Consider the following 13791-nt stretch of genomic DNA (forward strand, 5'->3'; position numbering starts at 1 on the left):
AGAAACATTTCTTTTTTTTAATGTTTGTTTATTTATCTTTGAGAGAGAATGCGAGGGGGAGAGAGGGAGCCCATGCACACAAGTAGGGGAGAGGCAGAGAGAGAAAGTGCTAGAGTACCTCAAGTAGGCTCTACATTGGCAGAGCTTGAACTCATGTGGGACTTGAACTCATGAACCATGAGATCATGACCTGAGCAGAAATCAAGAGTCTGATGCTCAGTCGGTTGACTGAGCCACCCAGGTGCCCCTAAATAAAGTCAGTTCTGCTGGGGAAAGCTATGAAGTTCTCTTTTCTTGGCCTGCCTCTACAATGTGCCACTGCTCCATAGCTGAGGTTGAAGACAGTGATCTCTCTCAGAGTGACATCACTACTCTACAAATTAGGTTTGGGTGGGGGTGGTAGCCACTAGCCTTGGCTTGTCTCTCCTGGCGTGGAACTTTCACCATCAAAACAATGTGGGGTAAAGGGTAACTGGGGCCAATAAATCTCAGCTTGCTTCACCTGGAATAGGGCTTCTTCCATACAAGTTGGGGCTGGGAGGAAGAATTGAAACCCAGGCATCTTAGCTGCCTGGACTACAACTCCTGCGACACAGAATTGGGGGAGGTGAATAAACACTTCTGGTAACCTGCTTCTCCCGGTGGAAACTGTATCCTTAAAGTAGGAGCTTGGAGGAGGAGTGCCATCCTTTTGACTGCATTACTGGTCATGGGCAGTGACTGGTCATGGGCAGGGGGCAGGTCACGGATCAAGTGCCATACTCTCCCTTTCCTTACCAAAATTTACATTTGGTAGCTTTTCTTAAATAAACGTTTCTCCATTTGCTGTATCTTAGATGATTTCCAGAAACTTATATAGCAACTTTTTGTAATTTTCACCAATTATGATTCATTATCATAGAGAAGATCCCTGGAACTCCTCATGCTGCCATCCCAAGAGCCTCCTTTTATTCTTTTATCTGTAAAAGACTAAATGGAATTTATAGTATTTTTCCCTTATATATTTTATAGAATACTCCCCTGAAGCCATCTGATCTTAGAGCTTTCTTGTTGAAAGGCTTTAAGGAGATAATCCCTTCACTAGATCTAGAACTCTTCAAGTTATCTAGTTTGTGAGTAAATTTTAGTATTTTTTTTACCTTTTAAGTAGTTGGTCAATTTCATTCACGTTGTCAAATTCATGAACACTGAGTTGATCATAACATTCTCTTTCTATCCTTTTGATGTCTGTGGGATTGTAGTGATGTCCTACTTTTCATTTCTAACATTAAAACTTTATGATTTCTTTTCTTTTTTCTTGGTCATTTTGGATAGAAATTTATAAATTTTACTACTTTTTTTCTCAAAGGAAACACCTTTAGGTTTCATTTATTGTCATAGTTGTTCTGCTTTCAGTTTCATTGATATCTACACTTACTTTTTATTATTTCTTCCTTTTGTTTATTTTTGGTTCAACTTACTTTTCTTTCTTTAGATTTTTTAATGTGGAAGCTTATATTATCTCACTTCTCTCACTGATGTGAGATCTTTCTCTTTATAATGTAAACATCTAATGCTATAATTTCCCCCCTATGTACTATATTAGCAGCATTACATAACTTTTGATATATTGTATTTTTAGAGTGTGTGTTTTTTTTTTTTTTTTTGGTCAGTTCAAAATATTTAAAAATTTCTCCTGAGACTTCCTCTTTAACTCATAGGTTATTTTGAAGTGTTTTTAAATCAAATATTTGGAATTTCCTCATTTCTTTTGTATTAATTTTTAGTTTAATTCTTTCAGGGTCTGAGAATATGGTGTATGCTTTCCATTAATTTCCATTTTTAAGCTTTTAAATAATTGATTAAGTCTATCCTGTTATGGTCCATGTGTATTTTGTTTTATTGTTGTTCTTGTTGTTGTTGTTAAATGCTAGTTAGGTCATTATACTTGATAATGTTTTCAGGTCTTCTGTATCCTTACTGATGTTTTGTCTGGTTCTTCTCTCCTTTACCGAAAGAGGAATGTTTAAGTCTCTAATCATAATTATTAATTTGCTAATTTCTCTTTTCAGTTCCATAGGTTGTTTCTTGATGTATTTTGAAACTCTGCTGTTAGGTGGATAATATTAACATTTTTATGTCTCCCTGGAAAAAACACTGACCCCTTTTTCATTACTTAATATTCTTCTTTACCCCTGATAACACTCCTTGATCTGCTATTTTGATATTAATGCAACTGCTCGGTCTATGTTTTGATTAGTGTTTGTATAGCATATCTTTTTCCATCTTTATACTTTTGTTTTCTACTTTTATTGTTGAGATAGAGTCGACATGAAGTGTTATAATGTTTTCGGGTGTATAAATAGCGATTGAACAATTCTACTGGGCTCAGTGCTCACCGTGATAAATGCCGTCACCATCTGCCACCACAGAATGCTCATGCACTGCTGGTGGCAACATAAATCGGTGCGTCCATCCTTATACTTTTAACACATGTATAACTACATTTACTGCGGCTGTCCTGTGGGCAATATGCAGGTGGTTCTTGTTCTATCTAGCCTGACAATTTGTCTTTCTTCCCTGGTATGTTTGCACTGTTCTCATTTTAAGTGATGCTGATTAACATTGTTGGTTTAATATATACTAACTTTCCAGCTGTTTTCTATTTTGCTTTGTTTATTTTTCTCTTTTTCTGCCTCTTCTTGTATTCTTTTTATAATTTCGCTTTATCTCCTTTATTGATAAAGAAGATTTAGTTGTGGTTCTAGGGTCTATAATATACGTGTTTTATAACATTCGTCTTGAGTTCATCAATGTCTACATTTAAATAAGATTATGTGTCATGTAGGAAACTTATAACAGTATATTCTTAACTCCTCCTTTTCCTCCATCATGCTATTGTTGTCATATGTTGTGCTTTTCTATAAGCTACACATGCGGTACATAATCCTACTGCCTTTGCTTTACATAATCAGCTGTTTTTTAGAGTAATTAAAATAAGAAAATGATTTCATGTTACTTCTATTCTAGCACTATTCCTTTTTTTGTGTAGGTCTAAATTTCTGTTGTCATATTTCTTTGGCCCAGAAAACTTCTTCCATCAAACTCCCAGTTTATTACTTTTTTAATCTGAAAAAAATGTCTTAGTTTTCTTTAACTTTTAAGCATATTTTTGGCTGAGTAGAAAATTTTCGATTGACGGGATTTTTTTTGTTCTTTAAGAAGTTTAGAGACGTCACACCATTGTTTTCTAGTTTGATCACTTCTAATGAAAAGTCTGCCTTGATTATTATCTTCATTCTTGTGTAAGTAATGTGTCTTTTTCTCTGACCTCCTTCAAGGTTTTCTTTACATTTTATTTTTATCAGTTTGAATATGATATTCTCAGGTGTGATGTGGTTTGTATGCGGTGAATGTGTATTTGTGTATATTTGGTGTTTTTCCTGCTTGGTGTTGCCTGAACTTCTCCTATCTGATAAATGGTGTCTGTCATTATTTAAAAAAAATTATTCACCTTTATTTCTTTAATTTTTTTCCTCACTACTCAGTCTCTTCTCCTTCTGGGATTCTAATTATATATATAATAGACCATTCACTATTGCCTCGCAGCTCTGGGATAATCTCTTCTACTGGATATTCCTCCTCTCGTTCTTCTCTTTCAAGTTTCAATTTGTGTAATATCTGTGGATCTATCTTCAAGTTCACTGAATTTCTCCGTGTGTTTTGGGCTGAGTTATGCCCCAAATGTATACATTGAAGTCCTATCCCACAATAGCTCAGACTATGACTAATTAATAGAGTCTGTTTTGGTAAACTTTTTGAAGAAATCATTAAGTTGAAATGAAGTCGTTAGGCTGAGTCCTAATCTAATATTATTGGTGTTATTCCTGGTGGAGGTGATTAGGACACAGACATACACAGAGGGAAGATCATGTGAAGATACAGGGAGAACATGACCATCTGCAAGCCAAGGAGAGAGGTGTCAGAGGCCTATCAACTCCTCAATTTTAGTCTTCTAGATTACTAGATTGAGGAAGACATACTTGTGTTATTTAACCTGCCAAATCTGTGATACTTTGTAATGGCAGCCCTAGCAAACTAATACACCTTGGCCCCCAAATCTACTGAGGAACCTGTCAAAGACAGTCTTTATCTCCATTATTATTCTTCATTTCTAACACTTCCATTTGATACTTTTTTTATAGTTTGCTTCTCTCAGATGAAATTACCCAATTGATATTGCATGTTGTCTCTATTTTTAATTAGAGCCCTTACATATTAATCATAGTTATTTGAAATTTCTTGCTAGATGGTTCTAGCATCTATGCCGTATCTGAGTGTGATTTTAAGGATTGCTTTGTTTTTTGGTGCTTTTTTTTTTCTTTGCTAATGCTTTGCAATTTTTATGAAGACAAGATATTTTGTGTTACTACAGTAAAGACCGAGAATGACAGTGTTTATGTCTAGCAATGGGCACACCTTTCTTTCTGCTGGGACTTTATTGTCGGGTTAGAATTAATCTAATTAGGAATTGAACTGGGTTTGAGATTTGTTGTTGCTATGGTTTCCCTCTCTGTGCTACATATTTTTCTAGTGGGTGGGACTGTTTAATCAGAAGACTTTTTATTTTACAGCACCTTCCCAAACTCTCAGCTTTTGGTCTCTCTCTTCATGTGCTACCTCAAAGAGGGTCTATGACTTGCAGGTGGCTTCTTAGCAAGAGCTGGTTACTGTGGTGTGGTGGCTTGGGATATAATCTACTGTCTTGACTGAGCTTCTACCTGAGGGCTAGTCTAAGACCTAGGTCTTATGTTTGCAGCTCTATCCACACACCTTCTATCTCCCATTATGTCATTCTGGGTCCAATATGTATCCCTGCCCCTCTACCAGGGGCAGAGGTGATTTTTTTCATCTCCTTCCCTTATTTTTAATGGACAACAGTGGTTTTTGCCCTTCTCTTCTGAACATTAAGGCTTCTGTTCTATAAGAAAGATCAGGGAGGAACACCTGGGTGGTTTCATCGGTTAAGCAGTCAACTCTAGATTTTAGGTCAGGTCATGATCTCACAGTTTGTGAGATGGAACCCCTCATTGGACTGAACTCTGACAATGTGGAGCCTGCTTGGGATTCTCTCTGTCTCTGTCTGTCTCTTTCTGTCTTTCTCTCTCTCTCTCTCTCTCTCTGCTCCCCCCCCACCTCGTGTGCTCTCCCTCTCTCAAAATAAATAAACTTAAAAAAATTTTTTTTAAAGAAAGATAAGGGAGAAGGGTCTTGACAAAGTTCTTTCACTGCTCCAAACCCTTTTAGAACATTTTTTCCTACCATCTAATGGTAAATGATCATTGTTACCATGGACATGTAAATATGTAAAATATGTCCTGTGAGGTTTTTCCTTTTTTTGTTGGGAGGTCAAATTAAATAGTAAAGATGTAAGGAGAAGTTCTTTCCATTTCCCTTTTTTCATCAGCAACACAGAACAGAAATACAATGGAAATATCATCAAATATGTACATTTCTGGCTGACGTTAGGGCTGGTCAGTGATGATCTAATCTTCGTAGTCACGCTGTGGGACTGCATTTTTCCCACTCCCACGAAGCTGGGCATGTTACTTTAACTCATTCTGGCAGATGGAAGTTCAGTAGAAATGTTAGGACACAGTTTGAAATTCTGTATGCTTTCTCTTCCTGCCCCCAGAGGATCTGCTTATACTCCAGATAGTGACAGGGCTCCCAGGCTGGAGTCCAGAGGGGAAAGCTGAGAAATGGATCCCATAGTCAAGTCACAATAAACATGGAGTGTACGTAAGAAATAAACTTTCATTGCTATAAGCCACTGGCATCTTAGGTGTGCTTTTTATCTAGCTCTTTGGATCAGTACGATTACAGTTCTCAGGGAAATGAATTTCAGCAGTGTTACGTACATCTCTGTCCACATCTGGGCCATCCCTGAACGTGCAAGGTCCAGGCCAGATTACTGCGTTGTCAACAACCCTTGATATTTTCATTGTGGAAAAGATGCATTGAAAGTCTCATGAGGTCCTCAACTTTCATTAAGGGTGTAGGCAGTTGGAGATAAAGCTGGCATCGACTTGGTACAAACACCTTGTCAATGGTTGTTAGATTTCTTTACATGTAGGATTTTTAAATTGGGGTGTATTTTTATTTTCACAAATATCTCCAAATTCTTGCTCTTCCTTCTCCATTTAACAAGTAACAGGCATCCCTTTCTCACACCCTTTGGGGAATAACTTTTTCCAGCTATTTTGTTTGCTCTTAAAAGCTACATTCTTCTTCTGTGTGAAATTGCCACATTACTCCCAAAAGATTATAGGGATGTATGTCATTCAATCATTGACCTACGTAATGGAAAACATAATTTGTTTTGAGATGAATACATATACACACATATATCCACATGCCCCACCTCACCCCACACACATCTGATTGATGTCTACTCTCACGGAACCGCTGTGAAAAATTATGTAAACTTAGGTCTTCCAAAGTCCTTTTATATACCTTTAGTTTTCCATATGGCCATTGTAAATTTCTTTTTAAAATTATGTATTTTGTGGTGAGATACATGATTACACACAAGGCAGAAATTATCTTATGTTCCTTTCCAATAATTGCCAGTAGTTGAGGCAGTGGCAGAGAAAAACTACACTATAACTAGCATTTTCATCTCTTTGAAGAAACGACAAAGGAGTTTATGCACCCTGTTTTGAAAAGCTTATGGTGATACAGACAAGAAATCTGGGGAGGCAGGGACTCAGACGTGCAGTGTAGTTTGACAGCGAATACAGCCCTCTCTTCACCAGTGATTAATTTTCAGACGATCTGATCACCAGCCAGAGAAGGAAGACTTTCAGAGGGTGCCTTATAGGGAAGAAAAATCAGGCTTTGAGTTCTGGGCACTCGGATGTTTGCCTCTTTCAGGTACTTTGCTCATTTGGTGATACCATTTTGTGAGGGATTTTGTTTAGTTTTTCTATCAGTATTTCCCCTCACACTTCAGTAAAATGTAAAATAAACTTACTGGCTGCCAAAACCAAGCTTATAAGTAAACGATGATGGAAAGACAAAAGGCAGAGTGTTGCCCTAGAGGGCGGGGAGAGGAATGAGCGTCCAGCCTTCCCGAAGTCTTTATATGATTCTCCTTGAAATGACTAGGAAAAATAGATGAAAATATTCAGGAGGAGAAAATTTTTTAAAAGATTAGAAAGGAAGGAGGCCAGCAACAAATATGTGACACAAAATGTTCTGAAGCTCCTTCTCTGCTCTCACTCTCCAAGTTGCTTTGGCTTGGCTTCAGGTTCCAGGGTGTGGCTCAAAGGCACCTCTATCTCCTGGAGTCTTGTCTGTGCCAAGAACCCTTGGTCCTGAATGCCTCTGGGAGCCTGGCTTGGTTCTGGGGAACTGCCATAGGCTCTGGTGACTATATATATATATATATATATATATATATTTATTTTTATTCCAAAACCTTTTTCCTCCCCCTCAACTGGTTCTACCTCTTTCCCTTTTCTTCACAGTTTGACATATCCTGAAGTAGGTGAAAAGCAACCAGTAACATAGAATGGCAAGTGAGAAAGAATTTTCCGAGGTTCTTAGACCAAAAAATTAAAGGAAGAACACAAGTTCGCTTTACTGAAGCCTCCAATGAATCCTTCTGATCTCTGTTCCCATATAACTTCCTCAATCATTGCTCCTGTCAACACATAATTTTCTCTTCATCTGAACTCCTACAGTTCTTTTGGTTTCCGTCATTTATGCTGACTCTTTAGATATTTACTCCAGGATCATCCTTGGAGACCTCAGGTTTTCATGGTCTTATCATAGCAGTGTATTTGCTTCTCAGAGTTTACAGTCCATCTGTGGAAAGCTAGCCATAAGTTCCCCTGTCTTGCTTAACTCTTCCAAAGCACAGAATTGTTGCATAAACATGACTGAGAAAGTCATCATAGTCCTTTTTCCCCTGCTGGAAATCATACAATAGCAACAAATGAACAACAAAAACCTCTAGAAACTCTAATTTTATCAAACACAGAAGACAGTTATTAAAAAAAAACACACACACAAAAAAACACGGGATTTTGGAATTACAAGCAATTGTCAGAACTCTCTCGGGAGGCAGTAAATCTATGAAATCCCAAGAGGGAGAAGGAGCCCAACAGCAGGAGAGCTTAGAGGATAATAATAAAATTATAGTGACTGGAAGCGAGGTGTTCACCTTGAATTTACAATTTATAATCATTTTTGCAGAAAAACAAATTCAGCTGGCACTGAAGCCAACAAGCTATTGATAACAACCTCACCTTTCACTATGTTTGACCAAAAGAATCAGAGGATTTAGAGCTACAAAAAAAAAAAAAAAAAAAAAAAATCATGCAATTGAGCCCTATTTGTAGACTGCGATCTATCTTTGTGGCAGCGAATAAAGATGCATTGCGTAGTGAAAATTCACCGTTTACTCTGGCTGCAGCTCCTCCATTTTCCCACCAAATGTCTAGAGATACTGATCCAATAATATCCAACCTATTCAGTGACAGGTAATATGATAAGAACCAGCTCAGCAACCATACAAAATTCTTACATGAAAACATAGGCAAAAACAGCATCAAAACTCACCCCACAGGGGTGCCTGGGTGACTCAGTCGGTTAAGTGTCTGACTCTTGATTTCAGCTCAGGTCATGATCTCATGGTTCATGGGTTCAGGCCCCACATAGGGCGCCATGCTGTGCATGATTCTCTCTCTCTCTCTCAAAATAAATAAATAAACATAAAGAAAAAACTCACCTACAAGGAAAACTTGTAAGAAAAATGGTGAATATTTGACCTCAGAATTTTCCAGTAAATAAAAAATTAATTAATTAATTAATTTAATTAATTAATTAAAATTAATTAATTAATTAAACAATATCCTTTAAAAATTTAGACCACTAGTCAGCAACACTAGAACTCAGTGAAATATGGAAATTTCATTTGGAGGAGATAAAAGTTGCCCTGGTGGGACTCTGGAAAAAAATTAGAAGTAAAACCAAAATCATCACAGAGATAGCAATGAAACTTCAAGGAGCTCTACCCAGGGTACACTGTGGAAAATATAGTAAAGGAAATAGATAACAGAAATGAAACATATAAGCAAAAGGTGTTAGAATTAGTGGAATAAAAGAGTTTTGAAGGTCAGAAATAAAATAATAGAGACAGAAAGCAAGCAAAAATTTAAAAAACAACAACAACATACATATAATTGGAATCCCTGAAGAAAGAAAAAAACAATAAAATGGAAAATAGATTATTTTTAAAGAAATAATAAGGGGCATGTGGGTGGCTCAGTCGGTTAGGCATGCAGCTCTTGGTTTTGGCTCAGGTCATGATCTCATAGTTGGTGAGTTCAAGCCCCACATCAGGCTCTGTGCTGACAGTGTGGAGCCTGCCTGGGATTCTCTGTCTCCCTCTCTCTCTGTCCCTTCCCTGCTTGCTCTCTCTCACTCAAAAATAAAATAAAAACTTTAAAAATAAAAGGAAGAAGTAATTAAAGAAAGCTTCTCTAAAATGAATCTGTCTTGAATTTTTACATTAGGAAGATAATAAACACTGAACCCCAAAACAGGAGAAGCCACACCATAACTAGGCTAATAATGCCATTGAGATTTCCAGATTTAAACAGAAGGATCATTTAAGTGATCAAGCTAAATGATTAATCCACAAATGAGAAAAGATACAACGATCAGGTTGTCTGCATATTTCTCTACAGCAATATGCAAAGTCAGAAGTCAATAGGGCACCATATAAAAGGTATTCATAAAAAGAAAGGACTGTATTTTATATCCAGATAAACCAACCATCAAGAATAAAGTTTTAAATTAAAAAAAATTTACTGCTTATTCATTTTTGAGAGAGAGAGGGAGAGCAAGCGCATGAGCAGGGGAGGAACAGAGAGGGAGACAGTGAATCACAGAATCCAAAGCAGGCTCCAGGCTCTGAGCCCGATGTGGGGCTCGAACTCCCAAACTATGAGATCATGACCCGAGCTGAAGTCTGATGCTTAACCTACTGAGCCACCCAGGCGTCCCAAGAATACAGTTTTTAAGTATAGAAAACCTAAGCTTCTTTTAAGGAAACTACCAGTAGATAATATTCAGCTAAGAGAAGAGTGGGAAGTTGTGTCAACAAAACTGGTGGTCAGTCTTGAATGCATCTACTCACGGGATTGAGGATAAAACACATGTGAGTAGAATGTCAATATATAGATAGGCGTCCATGACAATGTAGATGTTATATGCCCCCCCAACACTGGAGAAGTGAAAGAAGATGGGTACATTTCTGGGGTGATTCATCTGTGACACCTCAGGGCCAAAGCCTGACAATAAGTGTTCATAACTCACATAAGAAAAGTAGAGGCTTGGGGCGCCTGGGTGGCTCAGTCGGTTGAGCGTCCGACTTCGCTCAGGTCACGATCTCGCGGTCCGTGAGTTCGAGCCCCGCATCAGGCTCTGTGCTGACAGCTCAGAGCCTGGAGCCTGCTTCAGATTCTGTGTCTCCCTCTCTCTCTGGCCCTCCCCCCGTTCATGCTCTGTCTCTCTCTGTCTCAAAAATAAATAAATGTTAAAAAAAAAATTAAAAAAAAAAAAGAAAAGTAGAGGCTTTTTTAATAACACAAAGTAAAACAACAAAGATGAAAATATTGCTAAAGAAAATAAGGTGAAGGCAAGAAGGTACAGGAAAAAAATATGGGAAAAACTACTGTTCATGTTAGGTAACTATTAGACATTGAGTAAATATATATCTAAAGACAGATCATTCTGAAAGGTGTAAGGTGATATCTCACTGTGGCTTTGATTTGCATTTCCCAGATGATGAGTGATGTTGAGCATCTTTTCATGTGTCTGTTGACAATTTCTTATATCTTCTTTGGAAAAATGTCTATTCAGTTCTCCTGGCCATTTTTTAACCATATTGCTTGTGGTTTTGGTATTGACTTGTAGACATTATTTATATATTTGGGATATTAAGATAAAGTAGGGACCAGCAAACCACAGCTTATGGGCCAAATCTAGTCCATTGCCTGTTTTTGTATGGCCTACAAAGTAAGGATAGTTTTTCCTTTTTTAAAATGGTTTTAAAAATCAAAAGGAAGACACTAGTTCATGATATGTGAAAATGGTAAAAAAATTCAAAATTCAGTACCCATAAAAGAGTTTTATTTGTACAGACCTATTCATCAGCATATTTTTTCTGGCTACTCTTGTCTTACAATGGCACAGCTGATTAACGATGACAGAGACTCTCTGGCCTGTATTTTCTAATCGTAGTAAGTTAGACAAATGATAGATCTAATATGTAAACACAAAATCTGTTGTGTTTTTTTTTTCCCTTAAAAAAACCCAAATTATTAGCTGACTTAGTCTAGAAAGAAAAAGAGAAAAACTACAATTAAAAACAAACAATGAAACACAACTGAGCTGTAAAGGGGGAACTGACTATACGGGAACTGAAGAAATCTAAGATTCATGAGAAGGCTAAATTTTAAAACTTGCATGAAGTAGATTCTGTTTCAGAGAAACATGATTTTTACAAAATGGCATCAAGAAATATAAAAAATCTAAACATAGCCATTTCAATAGAAGCAATGGACAAAGTTAGCAAAAGCCTGCTTCCAGCAAAGTAACAGGTCTAGACAATTTCATAAGGGAATTTAAAAGCAAATAACGCCAAGATTGTTTCAACTGTTCTAGAGAATAGCAGACAAAAGAAAACCTTGAAATTCATTTTGGGAAGAGGGTATACAGTAGATCGTGAAAGCTGATAAAGGTGTTGCACAAATAAAATTATAGATTAATCTCACTTATAAATAATGATGGGACTGTTCTAAGGAAAATGGTAGTCAATGCAATTCAAAATCATAAAAAGAATAATTATTTTGACAGAGGAATGTATCCTAGAAGTACAAGAATGGTTCATCATTAAGAACTATGTTAAAGTATGACTTATAATGTTCAGGGAAAAACGATCATTTCCATGCAGGCTGAAAAGTCGTTTGATAAAATATAATAACCATTCTTCACAAACATATTCAGTTAAATAAGAATGGACGGACAACTTTTAAACTCAGTAAACATATATTCATCTCAATCCAGAAGTCAGCATCATGTTCAGCAGAGATATACTAAGAGTACGCCTACTAAAATCAAGACAAGAATGCTACCCCTCTATCATCCTACAAAGTACGGGCATTACTAGTCAATAAAACCAGACAAGATAAAGGAAAATAAGAAGCATAAACATTATAACACATGACAGTGTGAAGATAATATTATTGTACATTTGAAAATCAACTAAAACACTGTAAAGAGTGGCAGAATTCAGGGAAATAAGAGATATAAACATTAAGAAATGGAAATTAATAGAATAACAAATGTGTTCTGTACCAAAAGCAGGCAGTTAGGACACATAATGGGAAACACATTTAAAACAGCAAAAATAAGCAAAACAATATTTCTAGAAATAAACTTAAAAATACACAAACCCAGGGGCGCCTGGGTGGCTCAGTTAGTTAAGCGTCCGACTTCAGCTCAGGTCATGATCTCACGGTTTGTGGTGGGTTCGAGTCCTGTGTTGGGCTCTGTGTTGATAGCGTGGAGCCTGGAGCCTGCTTCGGATTCTGTGTCTCCCTCTCTCTTTCTGCCCTTCCCCCGTTTGCACTCTGTCTCTCTGTCTCTGTCTCTCTCTCTCTCAAAAACAAATAAATGTTAAAAAAATATTAAAAAAAAATACACAAACCCATATGAAGAAAAATTAAAACACTCTCAAATGTAAAGGCAAAGATGGGCTTTTCAATAATTGGCATAGTATAAACCACCTGGTGAAAATTTTTAAAGCATATTTCATACCCAACATCAGGATCAATTTCAAATAGAGTTTATTTTCACATTAAAGAAATGAAGTCCAAAAAGTCATAGGGGGAAAAAATGGCAGAATTCATTTGTAAACCTGAAGTGAGAAATTCCTTTTAACCAACAACTCAAAATCCACATTGTAAAAGACAATATAAGAGAACAAAAAAGAAACTTCTGCAAGCAAATGCAAGCAAAACAAAATGAGCACCATGAATAAAATCAAGAAAAGATATAAATCAGGGGGAAAGAATTGCAATCCATATCACAGGTAAAGAGATTTTTTTCTTCGTTCCTTTTGTTTTTTAAAAAAAAAGTTTATTTATTTATTGTCTGTGTGTGTGTGTGTGTGTGAGAGAGAGAGAGAGAGAGAGAGAGAGAGAGAGTGAGCAGCATGAGAGGGGAAGGGGCAGAGAGAGAGGGAGACAGATAATCCCAAGCAAGCTCTGCGGCCAGCACACGGAGCCCATGGCAGGGATCCAACTCCCGAACCATGAGATCATGACTTGAGCTGAAATTAAGAGTCGGAGGCTTAACCAATTGAGCCACCCAGGCACCCTGACATTTTTTTTTCTTAATATATAAATAGCTTCTTCAAGTCAATAGTAAAAGACAAACAGTTGAGTAGAAAAAAGTGAGAAATGGTTTAAAATGGTTTACAGGCAAAAAGCTTATCAAAACTCTTCAACAGGGCACCGGGGTGGCTCAGTGGGCTAAACGTCCAAGTCTTGGTTTGATCCAAGTCATGATCTCATGATATGTGAGATCGAGCCGCACGTGGAGCTCTTGCACTAACAGGGCGGAGCCTACTTGGGACGGTCTCTCACCCTCTCTCTCTGCCCCTCCCCTGCTTTCTCTCTCTCCCTCTCTCTCTAAATAAATATTTTTTGAAAAGCAACTCTTAAGCATATGACA

Source organism: Puma concolor, chromosome B2 (assembly GCF_028749965.1).
Source record: "Puma concolor isolate L17-30 chromosome B2, mPumCon1.1.hap2, whole genome shotgun sequence".
Classification (NCBI taxonomy): domain Eukaryota; kingdom Metazoa; phylum Chordata; class Mammalia; order Carnivora; family Felidae; genus Puma; species Puma concolor.